This window comes from Bombina bombina, chromosome 6 (assembly GCF_027579735.1).
Source record: "Bombina bombina isolate aBomBom1 chromosome 6, aBomBom1.pri, whole genome shotgun sequence".
In the NCBI taxonomy this organism is placed as follows: Eukaryota; Metazoa; Chordata; class Amphibia; order Anura; family Bombinatoridae; genus Bombina; species Bombina bombina.
Window position 1 is genome coordinate 233,755,842 of NC_069504.1, and position 26,375 is coordinate 233,782,216.

Genomic DNA, 26,375 nt, shown 5'->3' on the forward strand with positions numbered 1-26,375 from the left:
GTGGCAAGTGGCATCTTGGCAGCTGCACGCTTGACTTTTCTCAGTTCATGGGCAGTTATTTTGCGCCTTGGTTTTTCCACACGCTTCTTGCGACCCTGTTGACTATTTTGAATGAAACACTTGATTATTCGATTATCACGCTTCAGAAGCTTTGCAATTTTAAGAGTGCTGCATCCCTCTGCAAGATATCTCACTATTTTTTACTTTTCTGAGCCTGTCAAGTCCTTCTTTTGACCCATTTTGCCAAAGGAAAGGAAGTTGCCTAATAATTATGCACACCTGATATAGGGTGTTAATGTCATTAGACCACACCCCTTCTCATTACAGAGATGCACATCACCTAATATGCTTAATTGGTAGTAGGCTTTCAAGCCTATACAGCTTGGAGTAAGACAACATGCATAAAGAGGATGATGTGGTCAAAATACTCATTTGCCTAATAATTCTGCACTCACTGTATAGAATATATGAATCTGATATGCAAACATGTGTATGTAATGTATTTATAAAATGTATTCTAGCTAGGCCTTAACCTGGTACATGTAAAAGTGTTGTGGTATTTTTTTTTTCTTCTCTCTCTCCCCTTCCCGTGCCCCCCATCCCCGCCTCTTATAATATGGTAATATTTAACATCATTAAGCATTTCATGATACAGACGTAAAAAGCATGCTTAAGATCCTATCGTGGAATGTGGGGGGTCACCTCCCTAATTAAGAGGAAGGCGATCATCAGAGAATTAGCACAATACAAACCAGATGTAGCAATGCTACAAGAAACTCACTTGAACGACCAAGAAACAGCTATACTAAGGTACAAATCGATTGGAGAGGTTATTCCCTCCCCATGTAAGGAAATGAAGAGAGGAACAGCTATTTTAATCAGTAAACATTTGACATATCAAATCCTAGACAAAATAGCAGACCCAGAAGGCAGGTTTCAAATTATAAATATGGAAATAAATAAAATTAACTTTACCTTCTGTAATGTCTATGGCCCCAATAAAACTGATAATAATTTCTGGGATAATTTGGCATTAAAACTCATGGACTATACTGAGAAGAATTTAATAGTAGGGGGAGATATGACCCTAACATTAATGGCAAATATGGATAGAATGAGAACAGCTTGTACAAGAGATAGGAAATACGCACTTTACACAGATTCTGTAGCAAGACTAGCCTTCGGGACATATGGCGAATCCAAAACCCAGATCTAAAAGCATTTACATGTTTGTCAAAAGGACATCAAACTACGTCTAGAATAGATATGTTTTTGATATCAGATAGGTTGGCTGGCCTATAAATAAAAACAGACATTAAAGATATATGCTTATCAGACCACGCCATTATTTCCTTGGAAGTGCAAGTAAAAGCCCTTCAACAAGTTCACTGCAATAATTTTTTCTTCCCAAAATATCTTGTACACAATCCCAAATTTCAGAACTGGTTAAAAAATAAATGGCAGGAATTTATCAATTTCAACCATACATACATAGATAAAGTAGAAATCTTTTGGGAAACTGGGAAGGCTGTTATGCGGGAAGATATTAAAGCATACCTCTGTGGACTAAAAAAAATATATAAACAACAGAACATACAACTATCAAATTGCGTTAAGAATATAATAAGTACCTGGCTAAGCCCATTAAAATTAATTGGGACAAGTATATAAATGTGAAAACACAACGTGATCTCTTCCTTAAACAAAACATAATCCAAGAAGAACTACGTCTCAAACCACTATCGGCTAGATTACGAGTCTTGCGTTATGAGTAAAAAAGCAGCGTTAAGCCTCACAACGCTGCTTTTTTACTACCGCTGCTACTACGAGTCTTGCAGATTTAGGGGCACCGCACACTTTTTTGGCCTTACCGCAAATCAACTTACGCAAATTGCGTATAGCCTTTTTTCTATGGGACTTCCATAGCGCCGGTATTACGAGCTTGTCCTGGGAGGCTAAAAAGTGAGCGTTACACCCTACCCCGTCAAGATTTGTACCGCATTTTAAAGTCAGTAGTTATGAGTTTTACACTATATAAAACTCATAACTAAAGTTCTACAAAGTACAATAACAGCCATAAACTACCTATTAACCCCTAAACCGAGGCCCTCCCGCATCGCAAATACTAAAATAAAATTATTAACCCCTAATCTGCTGCTCCGGACATCACCGCCACTATAATAAACATATTAACCCCTAAACTGCTGCACTCCTGCCTCGCAAACATTAGTTAAATATTATTAACCCCTAATCTACTGTCCCTAACATTGCCGCCACCTACCGACATTTATTAACCCCTAATCTGCCACCCCCAACATCGCCGCCACTATATGAAATTTATTAACCCCTAAATCTAAGTCTAACCCTAACCCTAACACCCCCTAACTTAAATATAATTAATATAAATAAAAATTACTATTAATAACTAAATAATTCCTTTTTAAAACTAAATACTTACCTGTAAAATAAACCCTAAGCTAGCTACAATATAACTAATAGTTACATTGTAGCTAGCTTAGGGTTTATTTTTATTTTACAGGCAAGTTTGTATTTATTTTAACTAGGTAGAATAGTTACTAAATAGTTATTAACTATTTAATAACTACCTAGCTAAAATAAATACAAATTTACCTGTAAAATAAAAGTGAACCTAAGTTACACTAACACTACACTACAATTAAATAAATTCCCTATATTAAATACAATTAACTAAATTAGATAAAATTAGCTAAATTACAAAAAAAAACCTCACTAAATTACAGAAAATAAAAAACAAATTACAAGATCTTTAAACTAACCTGAAAAGTGCATTTGGATGGGCATTGCCCTTAAAAGGGCATTTAGCTCTATTGCGGCCCAAAGCCCTAACCTAAAAATAAAACTCACCCAATACACCCTTAAAAAATCCTAACACTAACCCCTGAAGATTCCCTTGCCGGGAGAAGTCTTCATCCAAGCGGCAAGATGTCCTCAACGAAGCCGGCAGAAGTGGTCCTCCAGACGGGCAGAAGTGGTCCTTCAGAAGGGCAGAAGTGGTCCTCCAGATGGGCAGAAGTCTTCATCCAGTTGGCATCTTCTATCTTCATCCATCTGGCGCGGAGCGGGTCCATCTTCAATACATCCGGCACGGAGCATCCTCTTCCAATGACGACTACCCGACAAATGAAGGTACCTTTAAGTGACGTCATCAAAGATGGCATCCCTTAGATTCCGATTGACTGATAGAATTCAGCCAATCGGAATTAAGTTTGAAAAAATCCTATTGGCTGATGCAATCAGTCAATAGGATTTAACTTCAATCCTATTGGCTGATCCAATCAGACAATAGGAATGAGCTTGCATTCTATTGGCTGTTCCAATCAGCCAATAGGATTTTTTCAACCTCAATTCCGATTGGCTGATAGAATTCTATCAGCCAATCGGAATCTAAGTGATGGCATCTTGGATGACATCACTTAAAGGTACCTTCATTCGTCGGGTAGTCGTCGTTGGATAGGATGCTCCGCGCCGGATGTCTTGAAGATGATCCCGCTCCGTGCCGGATGGATGAAGATAGAAGATGCCGTCTGGATGAAGACTTCTGCACATCTGGAGAACCACTTATGCACGTCTGGAGGACCACTTCTGCCGGTTTCATTGGGAACATCTTGCCGCTTGGATGAAGACTTCTCCCGGTAAGTGAATCTTCAGGGGTTAGTGTTAGGATTTTTTAAGTGTGTATTGGGTGGGTTTTATTTTTAGGTTAGGGCTTTGGGCCACAATAGAGCTAAATGCCCTTTTCAGGGCAATGAGGAGCTTAGGTTTTTTTAGTTAGGGTTTTATTTGGGGGGTTGGTTGTGTGGGTGGTGGGTTTTACTGTTGGGGGGTTTGTATTTTTTTTACAGGTAAAAGAGCTGATTTCTTTGGGGCAATGCCCCACAAAAGGCCTTTTTAAGGGCTATTGGTAGTTTAGTTTAGGCTAGGAGTTTTTTTTATTTTAGGGGGGCTTTTTTATTTTGATAGGGCTATTGATTATGTGTAATTAGTTTAAAGATCTTGCAATTTGTTTTTTATTTTCTGTAATTTAGTGTTTTTTTTTTTTTGTAATTTAGCTAATTGTTGTGAATTTAGTTAATTGTATTTAATTTAGGGAATTTATTTAATTGTAGGGTTAGGTTAGGTGTTAGTGTAAGACAGGTTAGGTTTTATTTTACAGGTCAATATGTATTTATTTTAGCTAGGTAGTTATTAAATAGTTAATAACTATTTAGTAACTATTCTACCTAGTTAAAATAAATACATACTTGCCTGTAAAATAAAAATAAAACCTAAGCTAGCTACAATGTAACTATTAGTTATACAGTATTGTAGCTAGCTTAGGGTTTATTTTACAGGTAAGTATTTAGTTTTAAATAGGAATTATTTAGGTAATGATAGGAATTTTTATTTATATTTCTTTTAATTATATTTAAGTTAGGGGGTGTTAGGGTTAGACTTAGGTTTAGGGGTTAATAAATATAATATAGTGGCGGCGATGTTGAGGGCGGCAGATTAGGGGTTAATAAATGTAGGTAGGTGGCGGCAATGTTAGGGGCGGCAGATTAGGAGTTAATAATATTTAACTAGTGTTTGCGATACGGGAGTACGGCGGTTTAGGGGTTAATATGTTTATTATAGTGGCGGCAACGTTGGGGGCGGCAGATTAGGGGTTAATAACATTATGTAGGTGTCGGCGATGTTGTGGGCAGCAGATTAGGGGTTAATAAATATAATGTAGGTGATGCCGATGTTGGGGGAAGCAGATTAGGGGTTCATAAGTATAATGTAGATGGTGGCGATGTCTGGAACGGCAGATTAGGGGTTAATAAGTATAATGTAGGTGTCGGCTATGTTGGGGGCATCATATTAGGGGTTAGTAAGTGTAAGATTAGGGGTGTTTAGACTCGGGGTTCATGTTAGGGTGTTAGGTGTAAACATACATTTTGTTTCCCCATAGGAATCAATGGGGCTGCGTTACTGAGCTTTACGCTGCTTTTCTGCAAGTGTAAGGCTTTTTTTCAGCCGGCTCTCCCCATTGATGTCTATGGGAAAATTGTGCACGGGCATGTACAACCAGCTCACCGCTGACTTAAGCAGCGCTGGTACTGGAGTGCGGTATGGAGCACAATTTTGCTCTACGCTCACTTCTTGTCTTTTAACGCCGGGTTTGTAAAAACCTGTAACACCAGTGCTGTAGGTAAGTGAGCGGTGAGAATAACGTGCAAGTTAGCACCGCACCCCTCATAACGCAAAACTCGTAATCTAGCCGTATATGGGGGATTTAGGGGTAGAGCAGCCAAATACCTAGCCTATATTACGAAACAAAAAACACGCAATCAGATTACAGCAATTAAAGCGGGTCCCAATAGATACACAACAAATACAGATATTTAAAACAAAATTATAATTTTTTTCAAAAACTATACAAAGAGGAGGGAATCAACATAGAACAAAAAAATGTCTCCTGGAGAAATGTTAAAATACCGAAACTGCCAACTGAAGTAGTCCAAGAATTAAATCAGATAATAATAAACGCAAAAATAGCAAATGGGATAAAAGCAGCTAAATTAAATAAAGCCCCTGGGCCCGATGCACAACCAACAGAATTTTATAGAATTTTGTATCAACAGGTGACACCAATTTTACATAAATTGTATAATGCCTACTTTAATAAAGACATTGCACTTGCAGCCAATTTCACTATATCTAACATAATATTAATACCTAAAAAAGGCAAAGACCCAGAAAACCCAACATCCTATAGACTGATAGTCCTACTCAACGTGGATTACAAAATTTTAACATCAATAATTGCCAATCGGTTAAAACCACATCTACATAAAATAATCCATGAAGATCAAACAAGGTTTATGCCTAATAGGAACCCAGCTAGGAACATACGTAAAACTATGTTGCTATTAGATTTCTACTGGAATGAGCCTAGACATAAAAATCTATCTAAGAAAGAAAATGCTGCAATCTTGACAGTTGACGCTGAGAAGGCTTTCGACTACATAAATTGGGATCATCTATTCCATACACTAGAGAGATGTGGCTTTTCAGGTAATATTTACAATCTTATTAAATTCAATTATAGTAAACCAACATCAGCTATTATAATTAATGGCATAGTCTCTGAACAATTTAACCTTTATCGAGGCACCAGACAGGGCTGCCCTCTCTCGCCCCTCCTTTTTAACATCTCCCTGGTACCCCTAGCAATATTACTTAGACAACAATTACAAGGTATTAAAATAGGTGGACAACATTTCATCCTCTCCCTATATGCAGATGATCTAATACTATACCTAAGTAATTTAGAAATAACTTTGCCAATACTGATTAAGGCCATTAAGCACTTTGGCTCCATATCTGGCTATAAGATTAATATTGAAAAATCAGAACTGCTATGGCTAAATCAACCGACTAAATTACTCTACAAACAATTGTTTAAGTACAACAAATAAAATACTTAGGAGTAACTCGAGACCCACAAGAATGGTATGAACGGAATTTCGCCCAATCCTTTATAGAATATAAAAAGAAAACTACAGATTGGATAAGTCTTCCAATTTCTATTACAGCTCGGACAATGCTGGTTAAAACAATTTTATTTCCTACTTGCTCCAAAACATTCCTCTCTTTCTAAATAAATCTGATTTAAACAAATTTAATCAAATATGTACACAATTTATATGGGGTGGAAAAAGACCTTGAAATGCCATAAATAAATTGATGAGAACCAAAGACTTTTCTGGATTGGCCTTTCCAAGTGTGAAATTTTATAATTTAGTAACATTGCTCAAATTTGCCTTAGATTGGGTGACTGAACAAGACTACGTGACATTCAAAATAATATGATTGCACCATATAATTTAAAAGCTGTACTACACTGCCATAAATCCAAATTACCAACTATAATTACTATAATGTTCACCTTCAAACACATAATATTGGCATGGCAAAAATATTGCTCAGAAAATAAGATTAATTTTCACTGTTCAGAATATTTAACAATCTCCGGGAACCCCGAATTTACACCAGGTCTCTCTCACAGGGTTTTTTCACAATGAAAATCCAAGGGTTTAATATACAGTATATTAAACAACATCTATTACCAAATTTAATTATGGATTCTTTCCAAAATATAGCAAGTCAATTCAATCTACCTAATCGAGATTTTTTTGCCTAACCACAAGTTAGGCATTATATCAATGCACTACAAACAAAATACAATTCATATTGGATACTGGGGATACTAGGAAGTAGAATCAAACTATATCAAGGTGGAATACATTCAATATCTCACCTATATGATTTGATTAACTCCAATTCTAATTTAAGTCAGATAGAGGGAATCTGTGATAAATGGTGTTAGGACTTCCCTACCATAAATAGTTTAGACATACAAGAGAGTCTTAAAATAATAAATAAAACGTGGGTACTAACTACATGGCGTGAATCGCACTTAAAACTAATTAACAAGACGTATATAACAGCATACACAATAAAGAAGTGGTGTAAGACAAACCATGCTTGTCCAAAATGTAATGCACAAGTAGCAGATATTCTACATTACTTCTGGGCATGGCCCAAGATCCATCAGCTGTGGTCACAAATTAACTATTGGCTGAAAAGGAATTTGGTAATAGGAGATGGGATTCTAAGACAACATGTTTTTTTCTTAATAAAATATTCAGAGCAATATAAGGATAATGACTTACTTAACACAATAATATTATTAGTACGGAATCTTATATTAAAAAGATGGAAGTCCTCAAAGCACCTAAGTTTATAGAATGTAAAAAGGCACTGATAAATCAATGTACTATTGAACAATTATCCCTACAATATCCTGCTAATGCTAATATCCAAATTCAAATTTAAAAAAAAAAAATAGACAAAGGTTATCAGAAGCCTCCCAGAAAATGCACAAACTCAATTAGTAAAGCCACTTAGTACCACTGAATATGTATTGCAAAATGTGTATACTGGCCAATTTCCAGAGTATTGGGTAGAGATGTAGGGGGTGACGGATGAGAGGAGAGGGGGATTTTTTTTTTTTTTTTTTGTGACTAATATTTAGTAACTATGCATGTGTACCAGAATATACATTTTTTTTTCTCTGTTTTGTTTATTATGATCCATGCTGGAAAATGTTTTTCCATATTTTTTTCTTTTCTTGTGTGCCTATCTTGAAAACTAATAAAAATATATTTAAAAAAAAAAAAAGAGTGTTAAGAATCCAACCGAGGATTCTATTATGATTGGTGGATGCGTTGAAAGTGACACTTACTGCATAACAATGGGGGGAGTTTGGCAGCCATATCTACAGAAGGAAAACGTATGTGTTTTGAACGATTACTCCTACAACTTTAGAGGTATTGAACATGGGATGCGGTGCAGATGCATCTTCTTTTGCAGATCTAAGGTATGGGATTAAGTTTTGTCGGGTGTTGACTGTCCCTTTAATGCCCTTTGCAGGCCTTTTTGGTTTTCTAACACCTCATATGTTTGAACCCTTATAACGTTTTTATACAATATTTTTTAATAATTTTAATTAGACAGTGTTATTATGAGTGTAACTGTGCTTTTAAATGTATTTTTTTTTCTGGATGTGTAACAGTTAACCAGAGCTCTGATGTCTCGCTAACCTGACGCACGTTAAATTCAATTACACTCAAGCGAATGTTTTATATTATTTACTGTAAAGAGTTCCTCAAATGATAGGGAAGGTTACTTTTGAACCTAATAAAGCTTATGGACATTAAGAGAGGAAGTTGGCATTGAAAATAGTCACTTTTGGACCTAAGCCTAGATTTGGAGTTTTGTCGGTAACGACCCGAAAAACTAACGCCGGCTTTTTTCTGGCCGCACCATAAAAATAACTCTGGTATTGAGAGTCCACATAAAGGCTGCGTTAGGCTCCAAAAAAGGAGCGTAGAGCCTTTTTAACGCAGCTTCAACTCTCGATACCAGAGTTGCTTACGGACGCGGCCAGCCTCAAAAACGTGCTCGTGCACGATTCCCCCATAGGAAACAATGGGGCTGTTTGAGCTGAAAAAAAACCAAACACCTGCAAAAAAGCCGCGTTCAGCTCCTAACGCAGCCCCATTGTTTGCTATGCGGTAACCCTTCCTACGTCTGCACTTAACACTCTAACATGTACCCCGAGTCTAAACACCCCTAACCTTACACTTATTAACCCCTAATCTGCCGCCCCCGCTATCGCTGACCCCTGCATATTGTTATTAACCCCTAATCTGCCGCTCCGTAAACCGCCGCTACTTACATTATCCCTATGTACCCCTAATCTGCTGCCCTAACATCGCCGACCCCTATATTATATTTATTAACCCCTAATCTGCCCCCCACAACGTCGCCTCCACCTGCCTACACTTATTAACCCCTAATCTGCCGACCGGACCTGAGCGCTACTATAATAAAGTTATTAACCCCTAATCCGCCTCACTAACCCTATCATAAATAGTATTAACCCCTAATCTGCCCTCCCTAACATCGCCGACACCTAACTTCAAACATTAACCCCTAATCTGCCGACTGGAGCTCACCGCTATTCTAATAAATGTATTAACCCCTAAAGCTAAGTCTAACCATAACACTAACACCCCCCGAAGTTAAATATAATTTAAATCTAACGAAATTAATTAACTCTTATTAAATAAATTATTCCTATTTAAAGCTAAATACTTACCTGTAAAATAAATCCTAATATAGCTACAATATAAATTATAATTATATTATAGCTATTTTAGGATTAATATTTATTTTACAGGTAACTTTGTATTTATTTTAACCAGGTACAATAGCTATTAAATAGTTAAGAACTATTTAATAGCTAAAATAGTTAAAATAATTACAAATTTACCTGTAAAAGAAATCCTAACCTAAGTTACAAATAAACCTAACACTAGACTATCAATAAATTAATTAAATAAACTACCTACAATTATCTACAATTAACCTAACACTACACTATCAATAAATTAATTAAATACAATTGCTACAAATAAATACAATTAAATAAACTAGCTAAAGTACAAAAAATAAAAAAGAACTAAGTTACAAAAAATAAAAAAATATTTACAAACATAAGAAAAATATTACAACAATTTTAAACTAATTACACCTACTCTAAGCCCCCTAATAAAATAACAAATCCCCCCAAAATAAAAAAAATGCCCTACCCTATTCTAAATTACTAAAGTTCAAAGCTCTTTTACCTTACCAGCCCTGAACAGGGCCCTTTGCGGGGCATGCCCCAAGAAATACAGCTCTTTTGCCTGTAAAAAAAAACATACAATACCCAAGCCCCCCAACATTACAACCCACCACCCACATACCCCTAATCTAACCCAAACCCCCCTTAAATAAACCTAACACTAAGCCCCTGAAGATCATCCTACCTTGTCTTCACCTCACCGGGTATCACACCGATCCGTCCAGAAGAGCTCCTCCGATGTCCTGATCCAAGCCCAAGCGGGGGGCTGAAGAGGTCCATGATCCGGCTGAAGTCTTCATCCAAGCAGGGCAGAAGAGGTCTTCCATCCGATTGAAGTCTTCATCCAAGCGGCATCCATCCGGAGCGAAGCGGCAGCATCCTGAAGACCTCCACCGCGGAACATCCATCCTGGCCGACGACTGAACGACGAATGACGGTTCCTTTAAATGACGTCATCCAAGATGGCGTCCCTCGAATTCCGATTGGCTGATAGGATTCTATCAGCCAATCGGAATTAAGGTAGGAATATTCTGATTGGCTGATGGAATCAGCCAATCAGAATCAAGTTCAATCCGATTGGCTGATCCAATCAGCCAATCAGATTGAGCTTGCATTCTATTGGCTGATCGGATCAGCCAATCGGATTGAACTTGATTCTGATTGGATGATTCCATCAGCCAATCAGAATATTCCTACCTTAATTCCGATTGGCTGATAGAATCCTATCAGCCAATCGGAATTCGAGGGACGCCATCTTGGATGACGTAATTTAAAGGAACCGTCATTCGTCGTTCAGTCGTCGGCCAGGATGGATGTTCCGCGGTGGAGGTCTTCAGGATGCTGCCGCTTCGCTCCGGATGGATGCCGCTTGGATGAAGACTTCAATCGGATGGAAGACCTCTTCTGCCCCGCTTGGATGAAGACTTCAGCCGGATCATGGACCTCTTCAGCCCCCCGCTTGGGCTTGGATCAGGACATCGGAGGAGCTCTTCTGGACAGATCAGTGAACCCGGTGAGGTGAAGACAAGGTAGGAAGATCTTCAGGGGCTTAGTGTTAGGTTTATTTAAGGGGGGTTTGGGTTAGATTAGGGGTATGTGGGTGGTGGGTTGTAATGTTGGGGGGCTTGGGTATTGTATGTTTTTTTTTACAGGCAAAAGAGCTGTATTTCTTGGGGCATGCCCCACAAAGGGCCCTGTTCAGGGCTGGTAAGGTAAAAGAGCTTTGAACTTTAGTAATTTAGAATAGGGTAGGGCATTTTTTTATTTTGGGGGGCTTTGTTATTTTATTAGGGGGCTTAGAGTAGGTGTAATTAGTTTAAAATTGTTGTAATATTTTTCTTATGTTTGTAAATATATTTTTATTTTTTGTACTTTAGCTAGTTTATTTAATTGTATTTATTCGTAGCAATTGTATTTAATTAATTTATTGATAGTGTAGTGTTAGGTTAATTGTAGATAATTGTAGGTAGTTTATTTAATTAATTTATTGATAGTCTAGTGTTTAATTGTAACTTAGGTTAGGATTTCTTTTACAGGTAAATTTGTAATTATTTTAACTATTTTAGCTATTAAATAGTTCTTAACTATTTAATAGCTATTGTACATGGTTAAAATAAATACAAAGTTACCTGTAAAATAAATATTAATCCTAAAATAGCTATAATATAATTATAATTTATATTGTAGCTATATTAGGATTTATTTTACAGGTAAGTATTTAGCTTTAAATAGGAATAATTTATTTAATAAGAGTTAATTAATTTCGTTAGATTTAAATTATATTTAACTTCGGGGGTGTTAGTGTTAGGGTTAGACTTAGCTTTAGGGGTTAATACATTTATTAGAATAGCGGTGAGCTCCAGTCGGCAGATTAGGGGTTAATGTTTGAAGTTAGGTGTCGGCGATGTTAGGGAGGGCAGATTAGGGGTTAATACTATTTATGATAGGGTTAGTGAGGCGGATTAGGGGTTAATAACTTTATTATAGTAGCGCTCAGGTCCGGTCGGCAGATTAGGGGTTAATAAGTGTAGGCAGGTGGAGGCGACGTTGAGGGGGGCAGATTAGGGGTTAATAAATATAATACAGGGGTTGGCGGTGTTAGGGGCAGCAGATTAGGGGTACATAAGGATAACGTAGGTGGCGGCGCTTTGCGGTCGGCAGATTAGGGGTTAATAAGTGTAGGCAGGTGGAGGCGACCTTGTGGGGGGCAGGTTAGGGGTTAATAAATATAATACAGGGGTCGGCGGTGTTAGGGGCAGCAGATTAGGGGTACATAAGTATAACGTAGGTGGCGGTCGGCAGATTAGGGGTTAAAAATTTTTTTTTTAGTGTCGGCGATGTGGGGGGACCTCGGTTTAGGGGTACATAGGTAGTTTATGGGTGTTAGTGTACTTTAGAGCACAGTAGTTAAGAGCTTTATAAACCGACGTTAGCCCTGAAAGCTCTTAACTACTGACTTTTTTCCTGCGGCTTGAGTTTTGTCGTTAGATGTCTAACGCTTACTTCAGACACGACTCTAAATACCGGAGTTAGAAAGATCCCATTGAAAAGATAGGATACGCAATTGACGTAAGGGGATCTGCGGTATGGAAAAGTCGCGGCTGAAAAGTGAGCGTTAGACCCTATTTTGAGTGACTCCAAATACCGGCGGTAGCCTAAAACCAGCGTTAGGAGCCTCTAACGCTGGTTTTCACGGCTAACGCCAAACTCTAAATCTAGGCCCTAGTGTTTAAATAGAAAAGAAGATGGGGAAAATCAACAGACCAAAGCTGCTTTAGGAATAGGAAGAAAGAAGAGAGAAGAAAAGTTGAGAGAAGAAAAGAGAAGGAGTGGGGGGGGGCTGGGCTCCTGTTAGAAGTGTGTGTTATCTAAAGTTAAAGGAATGTAAAGAAAAATAGCGAGTTAATAAAACACAATTAAGCAGGGGGGATATGGTGGTTAGTCTGTTATGATGGGACTGGGTCTAGGGGCATCTACATTACCTGTGTGGGGGCTATTTAAGCATATTTAGTAAATATATATAAAAAAAAAAAATGAACTAGCAGCTTGCTAAGCTAAGTAAAAGACTACGCCGGGAAAATAACAGAGTTTTAAGCTATAGTCCGTATCAGGGGACTAATTAAGATGTAGTAAGAAAGAGAGTCTTTAATTAGGTATAGATACCTAAGAGGCATAGGTATGTAAAAACCCAATATCTATGACATCTCCAAGCCTGTATGGAAAGAACTGGGTCCAGTTCTCTCAGGACTGGCTTCTTAATGAAAAAAGTATGTAAAATTAGGCATAATTCTTACAAGACTCCTTAAGGAAAGGGGGGGACTGTAAAATGAGAGGAGGCCGACTCAGGTAGATAGTGGACAGCTCAAGATCATTTTAGATGAGTGGTAGAAGGGGCCTAAATACCTATAAAATATATACAAACTTGTACCATCTCCCTAGTAAATGTCTTTCCAAGAAAGGGCTGATATCAGACTAGTAGAAAGAAATATAAGGAAAATGTAGTACTCAATATCATGGTTAGCTTATAAAGATAACAATATATGGAATTCAATGTATGGCAACTTAGCCCAGTAAGAATCTAGCATGTATAAGGAGTATCTATCCCTATGTAATGAAGTGTAATAGCACCTACATGGTAGGAGATAGCGTGCTTAGTGAGCTATGAAACATCAGGGGGCTTTCTCCTCATGGTATATTGAGTGCATCTTATTATAGTGTAAGCAAATTTTGTATGTCTTTTGACACAATCACTCACTCAGCTAGGTATATACAATAGGTATATAGTACAGATAAGTAGGGACTTCAAGCATATATAGAAGACAGATTTAAAAGTGCTCTTGCCTCAGGAAAATAGGCAGTAGGATGTCAGTAGCCATATCAGGACTGAAAAGAATTAATAGCAAGGTATATGGTCAGTTTTTCCTTGTCTAAATTTAAACAGAATAGTAAATTGCTTTTAACTTAACATTTATCACATAAGCCCATTCATTCTACCAAATGTGGGCAACAGGTTAGATGAAGTTAGCAAGAGCCATATAAGTCAATATATAACATATAGTCCTTCATTCCCTAAACTAGGCAAAATAGCCTGAGAACAGAGTCAGATAAAATCTTATAATGAGAGAGGTTGAATTCACGGAAGGTGGGGGTTATCAAACAAATTTACTGTGAGTCCATGAGATAATCTGGGTGGTATGAGGGGAAAAACAGAGCCAAACAGAAACTGTATGAACCAACTCAAACATCAATATTAACTATGTGGAAGTCAATATAGTAAACGGCCGCACCGCTTCAACCCACACCTCTCCTTAGACCTTTACTGCCGGAGAGCTGTAATGCATGTTGTAGTCTTAGCTCCTGATTTTCTGAAGGGAGCGCAAGTACGTTCACCAGTTCCTGTACGAGTCAGAGTAGGTAAGGATGTGCCATTAATAGCTTGAGTCCATGTATAAGGCACGTAATGGCAAAGCTCCGGTTAGACTTGCAACCTATCGATGTAATGATTATGCCTTCCCAAACTCTCGTTGGTTGTCTAGGGTTGGTTGGATGGACATTGGATACCATGAGGTGAAGTCTTGTGAATGGTGTCAGGTCTGTATTACATGAGTCCTGTGTAAGGTTGGTTGATTTAAACAGTGTCTGGAGGTTTCTATCAATCTCAAGCGGGCCCATAGCTCTGTTAGGTTCCACAGCTGATCTGATGATAATCAAGGCCATTTCAGCGTCAGTGATCCCACTCTCAGTGGGAGGGTGTGAACCGCATGTAAGTGGTATGGTGTCTCCCAATATATCCGCCTCATTCCTAGTCGAGATCAGAGCGGTGGGGCACCTCTCCCCTCCGAAACCTGCACCTGGGGTCGGCAAATTAGTATGTGAAGATGTCTCAATGCGGGTCTGAGATGTCTCCAGCAATGCGATGGGCGCTTTTACAGTGCACCGGGAGGTCTCAGTGTTCTCAGTACACTCCTGAGAAGCCGCCATCTTAGGTATCGGGTCGATCTCTTCCTCCCTCAAATCTTTAACCGTAGCTAGAAGGTCATAGAAACAATAATCAATCTTCTCCTCGAAGGTTTCGAGCACTGCCTGTAAGTGCACATATAGGTCTGCCATATCTGATCAGCCAGTTGTCAATTCTGCCTCGTGGTTGTAACAGACGATGAGCTCCCCGGACAGTACTGTCACAAATGTTAAAAGGATCCGTTGAATAAGGCTATTATAGAGTTACTTTCTCCCTCTCTCAAGCGTAGAGCCCAAACTGTATTAAAAAAATGTAAAATATATGTTCTATGAGGCTTAATATTTGATAATTTTACAGGAGCCCATGGTTTATGCGTCTTGCTTCATCTGATGCTGGCTCCGCCCCCCAAACGTGTTTACTTTTAACATGTAATATGCACGCTACTTCCAACATGCAGAAAGAGCCACGATAAACCCCTTTTCATTTGCATGCAACATCTAGCCCCTAACAAGTATGTGCAAATTAGCTATGCTCCCTTATCTTCAAAATTTGCTGATGTGGGAATGAATCTATAAGCCATGGTTATTAATATTAGTATTAGTATAATTTGAATACACACCACTATTTTGATGCATTATATATACATTTAGAATGTTCTCTGCTGCTTTTTTGTGTTGATTGTCGCCATTTATCCAGTAATTTCTTTGAAAGTTGAGTCCTTTCCACTTATTAAACAGCTTTTACTATTATACATATTGTGCATGTTGAGTCTCTCTGCCTTTGGAGAGATACATATTTTTCCAAGGTAATAAAAATCATCATTTTGTACTGAAATTGCCAGTGATTCGCTGCTTCTGCATTTTTTACTTTTAATGTTGCGTCTTCTTTTAGACTTGATTTAACATATTTAACAGAAAATTTTAAAAGTTTCCATGGCATAAATAAAGAATTGTAGCTTTCTGGCAAACCTGATAAATAAAGAATATAGTAACCTGCTAATATGTCCTGCTCAATCAAATAACAATAAATGACCCAATATTAGTTTATACAGCCAATAGCATGTGTAAGCATACCTTATGAAGTCCTCAAGGAAAAGCTTCCAGCATTAACCCCAGCGTCCATGTGGGACCGTGGATATACCACTCCTACCCATCCATCCAGAATGCTAATAACAGGTAGCAACAGACAAATATAGCTCTCCAATATAGGAGACGTTCACTCACCAACTTTCCAATCCTTTTAAATCCACATCACATTTCACACCCAACACCTCAATTGCACCATCAGTCACAGGCCATCCATACAAATCATTCTCCCTATCATTACCAAAAACTTTAACTTTAAACTTCTTACAGTTAACTCTGAAACCAAAGTTCAACCAAAGTTTTCATCCTCCTTAAACCAGCTTTAGTCTTACACAGCACACTCACATCATCCATGTTCCAAATCACTTTCAAAAACCTTCCAATACTGACAGGAACACTCACACCTCTAACTTATTTTCTCCTTCCTCAAACTAGTCAATAATGGCTCAATCACACATACAAACAACACAGGAGTCAAAGGACCACCTTGATGCACTCCAGATTTAGCACAAAACTCCTCAGTCAAAAACCATTACCATGAACCTGACTCACAATATCACAATACAAACATTTACCACAGAACATCATGTAACAACAGCAATAAACTTTCAGAAATCTGATGTTCTGGATGTTCTGGAATAGCATACACTTGCTCTTCACCCACAACCTTACCAATCACCCCATATATTCTAATTGCCAACATATTTGCAATAACCTTATCGACAACATTCTACAACAAGATTGGCCTCCAATTCATCAAATCTCTCTTGTCACCCTTTTTTAAATTTCAAAACAATCAAACATTTTCTCATTGATACAGGCAAAACATTCATTCTCAGAGCAAACTTACAAACATTCGACATATCAACCCCAATCAAATTCCAAAAACAAATATAAAATTCAACAAGCAAACCATTGCAGCCAAGTACCTTCCCATTCTTAAAACTCCTAACAACCTCAACAATCTCATCCAAAATTACATCCCTTTATAACAAATCATCATCTCTGATCTTTTTTTCCATAAATCTCACTATAAAACTCATGAAATACAATACATACCAATAACTTCACACTCAGCCTTATGAAAAACACTAACAAAACCAGTCTTTCCTTCAAAAGCTTTCTTAAAAAAGTATTTACTACAAGACTCATCCTTTTCTATTTTCTCCAATCTTGCCATAAAAAAAATATTCTTTCTGTTTTCACTCACACAATTCTCAATTATCTTTCTTGCTTTAGAAATGTTCTCATGCACATCAATAACATCATTTCTCTATTCACACAAATACAACCTCAAATTCCATTTATCATATAACTTCCTTTCCATTCTAGCCTTCTCACATCCTTTCTTAATAAAAAAAACCTCTTTATTTCCTGCTTCACCCATTCCCACCACATCAGCAGATTACTAAAATCACACTTTCTTTCATGCCACCTTTCATGCATCCAAATAAACTGACTCTTAATATTCTCATCTTCTAACAAACTCACATTCAGTTTCCGAACACACTTACCATACTTCGGGAGGTAGTTATCAAGCCGTCAACCTCAAATACGCTGGAATTCCGCAGCGTATTTGATAACTAAGGCTGATTTGCCTTAGTTATCAAAGGCTACAGACCGGCAAAAGTAGAATTTTGTGACGTAAACTTCGATCCGCCGGACTCAGTCCGACACAGATCGATTCTTACGTCACTCCAGATGTTCCGCACACAAGTGCGGCACAATCTGACTACTTTTGCTAGTTATCAAAAAACTAGCAGGTACGCTCGGCACTTTTACGGCCCAGCGTACCTGGTTTTCAAACCGCCACCCTGGAGGCGGCGGATCCCATAGGAATCAATGGGAGTTTGACCATAGCGAAAGTACAAGTTCACTGCTGCCAGACATCCCATTGATTTCTATGGGAGCTGTCTACACCTAACACCCTAACATGTACCCCGAGTCTAAACACCTCTAATCTGTCCCCCCCTAGACCGCCGCAACTAAATAAAATGATTAACCCCTAAACCGCCGCTCACGGAGCCCACCGCAAGCTACTCTATACTTATTAACCCCTAAACCGCCGCTCCCGGAGCCCACCGCCACCTACATGATACCTAGTAACCCCTTATCCTGCCCCCCTATAATAAAGTTATTAACCCCTATCCTGCAGATCCCGCACCTCGCCGCAAATAAATAAATAGTTTAATCCCTAAACCGCCGCTCCCTGACCCTGCCGCAACCTATATTACATTTATTAACCCCTAATCTGCCCCCCCTACACCGTCGCCACCTATAATACATTTATTAACCCCTATCCTGCCCCCCACTACACCGCCGCCACTGTAATAAATTTATTAACCCCTAAACCTAAGTCTAACACTAACCCTAACACCCCCCTAACTTAAATATTAATTAAATAAATCTAAATAATATTTCTATTATTAACTAAGTTAATCCTATTTAAAACTAAATACTTACCTATAAAATAAACCCTAATATAGCTACAATATAAATAATAATTATATTGTAGCTATCTTAGGATTTATTTTTATTTTACAGGTACCTTTCAATTTATTTTAACTAGGTACAATAGCTATTAAATAGTTATTAACTATTTAATAGCTTACCTAGCTAAATTAAAGAGAAATGTACCTGTAAACTAAAAACTAACCTAAGTTACAATTACACCTAACACTACACTATACTTTAATAAATTATTCCTATTTAAAACTAAATACTTACCTGTAAAATAAACCCTAAGATAGCTACAATATAATTAATAATTACATTGTAGCTATCTTAGGATTTATATTTATTTTACAGGTAACTTGGTATTTATTTTAGCTAGTTAGAATAGTTATTAAATAGTTATTAACTATTTATTAACTACCTAGCTAAAAGAAATACAAAATTACCTGTAAAATAAATCCTAACCTAAGTTACAATTAAACCTAACACTACACTATCATTAAATAAATTAAATAAATTAACTACAAATAACTATAATTAAATACAATTACATAAACTAACTAAAGTACAAAAAATAAAAAAAATAACTTACAAACATTTAAAAAAATATTACAACAATTTTAAGCTACTTACACCTAATCTAAGCCCCCTAATAAAATAACAACCTCCCCCAAAATAAAAAAATGCCCTACCCTATTCTACATTAAAAAAGTTCAAAGCTCTTCTACCTTACCAGCCCTTAAAAGGGCCTTTTGTGGGGGCATGCCCCAAAGAATTCAGCTCTTTTGCCTGTAAAAGAAAAATACAACCCCCCCCAACATTAAAACCCACCACCCACATACCCCTAATCTAACCCAAACCCCCCTTAAAATAACCTAACACTAATCCCCTAAAGATCATCCTACCTTTAGTCGTCTTCACTCAGCCGAGCCACCGATGGAACTGAAGAGGACATCCTTACCGGCAGAAGTGATCATCCAAGGGGCGCTGAAGAAATCTTCCATCCGATGAAGTGATCCTCCAAGCGGCGCTGAAGAAATCTTCCATCCGGGCGATGTCATCTTCCAAGAGGCGCTGAAGAAGTCTTCTATCCGGGTGAGGTCATCTTCGAAGCCGGGTCTTGAATCTTCATCCCGCCGACGCGGAACATCCTTCTTTCCCGACGGACTACCGACGAATGAAGGCTCCTTTAAGGGACGTCATCAAAGATGGCGTCCCTTCAATTCCGATTGGCTGATAGGATTCTATCAGCCAATCGGAATTAAGATAGGAAAAATCTGATTGGCTGATGGAATCAGCCAATCAGATTCAAGTTCAATCCGATTGGCTGATCCAGTTAGCCAATCAGATTGAGCTCGCATTCTATTGGCTGATCGGAACAGTTGGATGGAATCAGCCAATCAGATTCAAGTTCAATCCGATTGGCTGATCCAGTTAGCCAATCAGATTGAGCTCGCATTCTATTGGCTGATCGGAACAGCCAATAGAATGCGAGCTCAATCTGATTGGCTGACTGGATCAGCCAATCGGATTGAACTTGAATCTGATTGGCTGATTCAATCAGCCAATCAGATTTTTCCTACCTTAATTCCGATTGGCTGATAGAATCCTATCAGCCAATCGGAATTGAAGGGACGCCATCTTGGATGACGTCCCTTAAAGGAGCCTTCATTCGTCCGTCGGGAAAGAAGGATGTTCCGCGTTGGCGGGATGAAGATTCAAGACCCGGCTTCGAAGATGACCTCGCCCGGATAGAAGACTTCTTCAGCGCCTCTTGGAAGATGACATCACCCGGATGGAAGCTTTCTTCAGCGCCGCTTGGAGGATCACTTCATCGGATGGAAGATTTCTTCAGCGCCCCTTGGATGATCACTTCTGCCAGTCCGGATGTCCTCTTCAGTTCCATCGGTGGCTCGGCTGAGTGAAGACGACTAAAGGTAGGATGATCTTCAGGGGATTAGTGTTAGGTTATTTTAAGGGGTGTTTGGGTTAGATTAGGGGTATGTGGGTGGTGGGTTTTAATGTTGGGGGGGTTGTATTTTTCTTTTACAGGCAAAAGAGCTGAATTCTTTGGGGCATGCCCCCACAAAAGGCCCTTTTAAGGGCTGGTAAGGTAAAAGAGCTTTGAACTTTTTTAATGTAGAATAGGGTAGGGCATTTTTTTTATTTTTGGGGGGGTTTGTTATTTTATTAGGGGGCTTAGATTAGGTGTAAGTAGCTTAAAATTGTTGTAATATTTTTTTAAATGTTTGTAAGTTATTTTTTTATTTTTTGTAACTTAGCTTTTTTTATTTTTTGTACTTTAGTTAGTTTATGTAATTGTATTTAATTGTAGTTATTTGTAGTTAATTTATTTAATTTATTTAATGATAGTGTAGTGTTAGGTTTAACTGTAACTTAGGTTAGGATTTATTTTACAGGTAATTTTGTATTTCTTTTAGCTAGGTAGTTATTAAATAGTTAATAACTATTTAATAACTATTCTAACTAGCTAAAATAAATACCAAGTTACCTGTAAAATAAATATAAATCCTAAGATAGCTACAATGTAATTATTAATTATATTGTAGCTATCTTAGGGTTTATTTTACAGGTAAGTATTTAGTTTTAAATAGGAATAATTTATTAAAGTATAGTGTAGTGTTAGGTGTAATTGTAACTTAGGTTAGTTTTTAGTTTACAGGTACATTTCTCTTTATTTTAGCTAGGTAAGCTATTAAATAGTTAATAACTATTTAATAGCTATTGTACCTAGTTAAAATAAATTGAAAGGTACCTGTAAAATAAAAATAAATCCTAAGATAGCTACAATATAATTATTATTTATATTGTAGCTATATTAGGGTTTATTTTATAGGTAAGTATTTAGTTTTAAATAGGATTAATTTAGTTCATAATAGAAATATTATTTAGATTTATTTAATTAATATTTAAGTTAGGGGAGTGTTAGGGTTAGTGTTAGACTTAGGTTTAGGGGTTAATAAATTTATTACAGTGGCGGCGGTGTAGTGGGGGGCAGGATAGGGGTTAATAAATTTATTATAGGTGGCGACGGTGTAGGGGGGGCAGGATAGGGGTTAATAAATTTAATATAGGTTGCGGCGGGTTCAGGGAGCGGCGGTTTAGGGGTTAAACTATTTATTTATTTGCAGCGAGGTGCGGGATCGGCAGGATAGGGGTTAATAACTTTATTATAGAGGGCGACGGTATAGGGGGGCAGGATAGGGGTTACTAGGTATAATGTAGGTGGCAGCGGTGTCCGGGAGCGGCGGTTTAGGGGTTAATACATTTATAAGACTTGCTGCGGGGTCTAGGAGCGGCGGTTTAGGGGTTAATACATTTATAAGACTTGCGGCGGGGTCTAGGAGTGGCGGTTTAGGGGTTATTAACTTTATTTAGTTGCGGGGGGCTCCGGGGGCGCCGGTATAAGGGGTAGAACAGTGTAGTTTAGTGTGAGTGCTTAGTGACAGGCTAGCAAGAAAGCTGGGAAAAAGCCGAAGAGCAGCGAGATCGGATGAGTGATAACTCTCACAGTCCGCTGCTCATTGCCCCGCGGCTTTTTGACAGCTTTATTTGATAACTTAGGCGTATTTTTTCAGGTCCGCGGCGGCAAAGGTAGGCGAGCTTAGGCGGGCGTATTGGGCCGGCGAAGGCAGGAAAGTTGACACGATGATAACTACCCCCCTTCATCTTCAAATCAAAACTCACCTTACACATAAAAAGGGTACGATCCATAAAGGACATCCCATACAAAGAAAAATCAACACCTAGAAATTTAGATAGAAAGAAAAATCAACAACACCTAGAAATTTAGTTAGGAAAACAAAAATCAATTTAAGATTTAATCTCACACATCTATCACTAAAGAAAGTTAAAGCCTCACAAGAAAAAGTAACAGACCCAAAGGCACCCTTCAAACCAAAAGATTTAATTTTAAGATTGGATATCAGAGCGCCAAACAACGTAGGCAGGGTCTATGGGCAGATAGTCAAATACCAAAGGTAACAATAGGTTGAAATAATATGATTTAATACATAAGATAAAAAAGTTGGTACATTTAAAATTATACAACAATTAGTCATGGATCCATGTTACACTTTAAAATATATATTGAAACAATAGGAACAATTTAAAAATGCTTGTAGAACAATAAATAACAACAACAACAAAAAAATAAATTATTATCCAATTTGAATATTTATTTGGACTTTTAAGCATTTTATGTTATATCATCCGTTTTTTAACCCACTGTTGTTATATGGTCTCTTTTAATTAATATCTCGAGGCTCTTTGAGCAAGTCCCTTATATCTAGCTCAGCAACTCTGAGCCCTTTAGATTTGTATTTTAGGGTATCAATTTAGAGCCTGTGTTCAATTTTAATCCAATCACAAAGTTTTGCCACTATTCAGTGTTTATAACAGATATTTGTTCACATCACATCACAGTTTGCAAGTAGAAACACATTTGAACACACGTTAAAGTTGTGCTGTTGTTTTTTTTTTTTTTGTTCTATTTATGCTTTATGTTTGCATTAGTTGATTTGTCAAAAATTCACTTGTATATCGTTTTATTTTTGAATTCATTGTTTATTTTGAAAATAAGGTTCAGACACCCCTGCAATATTTTTCTCACATTTTTTCACTTGTTAGGATTTACACCCTTTTTGGATAAACACATAGGCACAACCTCAGGTCTTATATTTTGAATTCAGGTTCTAGACATTCCTGTAACATTTTTTGTCCACCTGTTAGGAGTTACACAATTTTGGATAAACACATAGGCAAAACCCCAATTTGGAGCCACTTACATTTCACATCCACCGGTTTCTAGCAACCTGAAATCTATCCACCTGTGCATTGTAACCCATTGTTTTTATAAATAGAGTGTGCATAAGCGCTCCTAGCATTCACATATTAGAATTTAAGTTTTAAGCGATAGACATTATTTGTTAGATTTTTTTTTTTTTTTTGTTATTTATTGTTCTACAAGCATTTTTAAATTGTTCCAATTGTTTCAATATATATTTTAAAGTGTAACATGGATCCATGACTAATTGTTGTATAATTTTAAATGTACCAACTTTTTTATCTTATGTATTAAATCATATTATTTCAACCTATTGTTACCTTTGGTATTTGACTATCTGCCCATAGACCCTGCCTACGTTGTTTGGCGCTCTGATATCCAATCTTAAAATTGAATCCACCCTTGGCAACTAGGTGCCAATTTATTAGAGCTGGAGGTCTGTTGCGTTATAGTTGGCGCTTAGTTATCACCTTTCCACACATTCAAACCAAAAGATTTAAGCAGATCAACTAAAAAATTCCCTGAACTATCCACCCTACAACCACTAAAATCCCAACCAAAAAAGTAGTATCCCAACCTGGCAGAATTTTTTTTTAAGGTTTCAAAAATAAGCAAACATTCTTCCCTAATTGGGGAAGCATTTACATTAAACAAATGAAAAAAAGTCCCACAAAAATTAAAACTAACCAAAAAGAATCTAACCTGGGACAATAAGAACAACATTAAGGATATATAAACCAAACCCTTCAAACAAAACTCCTACCCCATTCCTATGAGAACAACAAGACCATTGTTTAGGACCATACTCCCAGTCAGCACATTTAGGATGTTCAGAGAGGTCACATTCCTGCAAACAAAAAGTATTGGCAGAACATACAGATAATGACTTAATAATTGCAGCTCTCCCTGCTTTAAATTTCATGCATCTGACATTAAGGGAGGAAACGGTCAGAAACATCACAAAAATAAATTAATAAAAAAACAAAAAAGAATAAACATCAGGACTTCTTTCATTTCTTCTTCTTAGGACTTGAAAGAGATCCTATTCGTCTGCCTCTTTGACGTTCCAACCATCCAGGCTCCTCTTACCAGTCTCATAACTAGTAACTTGAGCGAGTTGTTTCACATCTCTTTTAGCTAGATATTAGATAACCATTAGAAGAGGCATCAGAAAAATCACAGATATCTGTGGCATTCCTCATTCTAAACCATTCTGAAAATTATTCAAAGCTTTATTCACCACATTCTTTCACATTCACATTCTTGCCCCACCAGACACACCCAAGTCCACCAGCACTTCTCCAGGTATCAAACCCATATGGGAATGTTCCAAAAGTATATATATATATATATATATATATATATATATATATATATATATATATATATATATAAATATGTGTATGTTTGTATAGATATGTGTACATATATAAGCATGTCTATATTTATGTGTTTAAATGTGTAAATATGTACTGTATGTGCACACTTACATTCATATATATATATATACATAAATACACATGTATAAATGTATACAAAAATAATATATATATATATATATATATATATATATATATATATATATATATATATATATATATACACTTTTGAGCCCTTCCCAGTCAAATACTTTGGAACATGCAATATCATTTTTATTCAGTTTTAATGGGTTGTAATGGGTTTTGAATACAGATACTTGAAATTCTTATATTCTTTACATATATATTTTTTTATTTAAAATACAAATATATATATATATATATATATATATTTGTATATATTCATTCAATATATGGGTATAGATAAACATTTTACAAAAAATAGTTGTATATAAATGTCTATTTTAAAATAAAAAACTTTTTCTTCTATGTGAAGAACATTATAATGTAAAGTATTCATAGCTCACTTCTCGTTTAGCACAGTCAGGTTGAATTGCGGCAAAGTATGTCCGCCTCCTCAGAGCAGGCGGACTGGTTATGGAGCAGCTGTCTTTAGACCGCTGCTCCATAACTTGTGTTTGTGGCGAGTCTGAAGGCTCGCCAGAAACACGGGCCCTCAAGCTCCATACGGAGGTTGATAGGCCCCCTGAAGTCACTTTACATCAGACTTTCACTCATTCACTAAATTTTTACTTTCAACTTGTAAAATAGGCGTTAAAATTTTACTTTGAGCGTAGTTAGTGCGCTAGAGAAAAAGTTATTTAGCGTGCCAGTTGTAATCTGGCATATTTTGTTTTGAATGCAGACAGATTCAGCAGGAGCTCAATAATTAGTCCTTTTTGACTTGAGACTAATACATATGCTCTTTGAATTATGATATTTTTAGCTGCTCAGTAAAAGGGCCTTGTCAAAATTAAACTTTTATGATTCAGATAGGACATGCAATTTTTAAAAAACTTTTATCATGAAATTTTCTTTGTTCTGTTGAAAGCTAAACCTAGGTTGGGTCATATGCTAATTTCTATGTCCTTGAAGGCCGCCCTTTATCTTAGTGCATTTTGAAAGTTTTTCACAGCTAGACAGTGCTAGTTCATGTGTATTATATAGATAACATTGTGTTTACTCCTGTGGAATTATTTATAACTAAGCACTGATTGACTAAAATGCAAATCTGTCAAAAGAACTGAAATAAGGCTGCAGTCTGCAGAGGCTTAGATACAAGGTAATCACAGAGGTAAAAAGTATATTAATATAAATATGAGTCTGTTTCTAGTACGACAGAATTACGTTTTACTTAAACTTGTTTATGTATCTGTGATCCCCTTTTCATGTACCTGAAATTTAATTTTTCTGAACCTAGAGCATTTAAAGA